Source organism: Teleopsis dalmanni, chromosome 2 (genome assembly GCF_002237135.1).
Source record: "Teleopsis dalmanni isolate 2A chromosome 2, ASM223713v2, whole genome shotgun sequence".
NCBI lineage: Eukaryota > Metazoa > Arthropoda > Insecta > Diptera > Diopsidae > Teleopsis > Teleopsis dalmanni.
In genome coordinates this window covers 25,479,386-25,482,693 of record NC_051847.1, presented here as the reverse complement: position 1 = coordinate 25,482,693, position 3,308 = coordinate 25,479,386, and positions in this window count along the sequence as shown.

Genomic DNA, 3,308 nt, shown 5'->3' with positions numbered 1-3,308 from the left:
CCAAGAGACAGAATATTGGCGTGAAAAGACAAGAAGAGCAGGAAATGAGTTGTTTGGTCCAGTCAAGAAAGTGAATAAGACATTTAGAAGTGATCGGATATTATCAAGTTGTTGTATAATGCAAACAAAGGCTTCAATATATCATTCAATTTGACATGGAAGCTCTATTACAATAAAACGAATTATGTCGATTATCAAGTAGGGGTGTGAGCAAACTAATAACGGAAACATAGTGTAATCAGTCAATCTATTTATACTTTGCATATAATAATCCCATTTAATTAATGAAAAGGATCACAGTATTGTTTAGGTCTATGTGTACTAAGTTTTATCGCTAAACCTAAGTTGTTTCAGTTAAACCTAAGCACTTAGCAGATCATTCTTTGTCCTATAAAGATACTTATTGCAAATAAAAACAGAAAGCATATTTATTTTTCCCAACTTACCATAGAGCACTGCTTCAGTCTTGTCAACCAAAGAAATTTTTTAATTAAAAGTAAAATTTCATATATTGACATTTCAACCAAAACAACAGAAATCTGAATTTTATTGTTGGGCAATGTCCTTGCAGGAAAACAAGTTATTGAAGTGGCTTCTGTTAAACCAATACTTCAATGTCGATACAAATTGTATTATTTTATTGTATTGAAGCATAATTCTGATTGTTACAATATACATTTCATCTCGTCCATGATTTTATTCAATTGGCTAAATAGCACTTAAAGGTGTTTTTGTTTAAATTCCTTTATGAAAAACCGTAAGGACATTCGAGCATAAAAAACAATCTTATCAACCCTCGAAATATATTGTACTTTAAATTCAATTTTTACTTGCATATAAAAAAAAAATTTTTATTTCTATTACAATACAATAACGTAATTCATAGTTTATTTGGGGTGGTGCTGAGCATTCGAATACGATCCTTTGCATTTGGTCCTGATTTTTTATCTATGAATGTCATACGATCGGTAGCAATCAGTGGGTGTGAGCGTGCCAACATATGCTATACTTTATCCGTTATTTTAGCAGATATAAAACGGGTTAGAATATTTTACAAAAACATCTGTTCTCTTGGATTACAGTTGCATATCACAGTGACGCGATCTACTCTTTTAGAATCATATTAGCAAAATAATAATATATGAAGTTTAAAGCACTAATGCATTAAATAAATAATTAATGTATATTAGTTTATTAATTGAACTTCTTATTAATTGATCGAAGCTTTTCTTTAAAAGATATGAAAGTATATTAATTATAATATATTTTTATATATAGAGAGTATTCTCGATTGTAGATATGATAATAGTTGTCATGCCAGTAATGCTTATTCTCAGTTTCACGTGAAATTTAATAATTTCCAAAATTAATGTGTAGTCAGGTTTTAGATTTTATAGTCAGGCAATATAACTATCATCATCGATAACTATGGTTTGGAAAGTGAGATACCAAACTATGTTTATATATCTGTTCAGTAAGGTTTGCCGATTCATCATGAATCGTTTGACGTTGGAAAAACATTTCCAAATGGTGGAAATTTTATGAAGTCCATAGTATCTAGTGATAAAGCTCATTTTTCATCATATGACTACGTCAATAAGCAAAATTGCAGTATATGAAACGAAGATAATCTTCAAGCCGTTAACGAATCGCCATTAGAACCATAAAAATTGAAGGTTTGAAATGATGCCATTAACCGTCGCCGTTACGGTAAATGGCGAGCGCTTTCGAACCATGTTGATGAAATTTTTATTTCCAAAAATTGATTAGATAAACATCGACGACATTTGGTATTTGGTTCCAATAAGACGGCACAGTTAGCCATACATTGCACTTAACAATCGATTTATTGTGAAATTAATTTACGTTAAAAAGATCTGCAGATAGAATTTGTATGACTAGTATGAAAAATCTTATTTACACCTGTGAAGTTTGAATTAACTTAATAATGTACAGAACAGAATATAACCATCCCAAATATCTCCAAAGATTGTGCCACACTTAATCATTTTTCCTACTCATAGTTCCTTTAATACTAATGAGAATTATAAAAAATTCAACAAATATGAATTATGAAATAAACTTATGTTGATACTAGTCGTATAAGTTATTATAATTCTCATTAAGTATCAAATATTATTTGTATGTTATATAAGAAAATAATTGATAATGGTTATAATATTATTTACTTATGTTAATATAGTGATTTGAAACTTTGTATTCATTAAAATAAATTTCATATCTTTTCAGTTACATGTTATTGCAATTTAAAGCAAACTTTGTTTGGGTATTTTTTTTTTTGTATCTGGTTCTAGTCTATTAATGAAAGCACATTTTACATTAAAAGTAAATGAAAAACGAGGAAAACACTTGTGGGGTAACATGTAACTTGATCCGAGGAGTTAAATATTTCATTTGCAAAATGTGGATCCATTACCACCCAACAGACAACGGTCAGTAGTTGAAACTTTATGTTTCTCCGTGCGGTGGAAACGATGAAGAACGTCGGAATGGTTTTGTCGTTAAACTAATGAGCAATCACTATGGATTCAAATTCTAAGATATGAAAAGAAATTATATTTAGCTGAAAGTAGATTATCAAGGCAATTCTGGCGACGAACTTTCGGCTCACTACATCCAAAAATCTTGCGAAAGATAGTTTAAAAGATCTTTTGTATTCTAGCAGCGGTCTTTCTCCAGACTGAGAGCTCTTTACGGTCTTTCAAAGTAAGTTCTCATGTAGCTAAAAAAAAAAACAAACATTTAACAATTTGAAAAATAATTGTTTTAAATAAATGATTTAATCAGATTTTAATCCTTCTTTAATTTAATTGTAATATAAGATAGCAATTGTTATTATGGTGAAGTCATCACAAAATTGTTTGGACCAAGTACACATTAAAATTTCGTTTGTCGAAATTTTCTGTGTCGTCTGGTTTTCAATAGAAACTTTAAAACTTTGTTAAATGAATTATATTTAGCTTAATATAAATGTCAACTGTTTGACTGCAGAAAGCCGGAATAACAAATCATAAATTGCTTCTTCAATGATATCATCCTGACACTCCAATTAAATTTTTTACTGGGAAAACATGAGGGGCTATCAAGTGCGAATATATCAAAGGTGCTTGTCAGCAGATTCCCCCACATTCTTGTTACACTTCAGAGTTCACGTTTTTTGTAGTCTATTTTTGGGCAAAGTATCACGGCAACTTGTCGTAGATTTGTTATATATACCAGTTATTTTCGCTTTTGCCACTCTTGTTAGTCTAATAAGATGCTTAGCGGAAGAAACCGATACAACCATT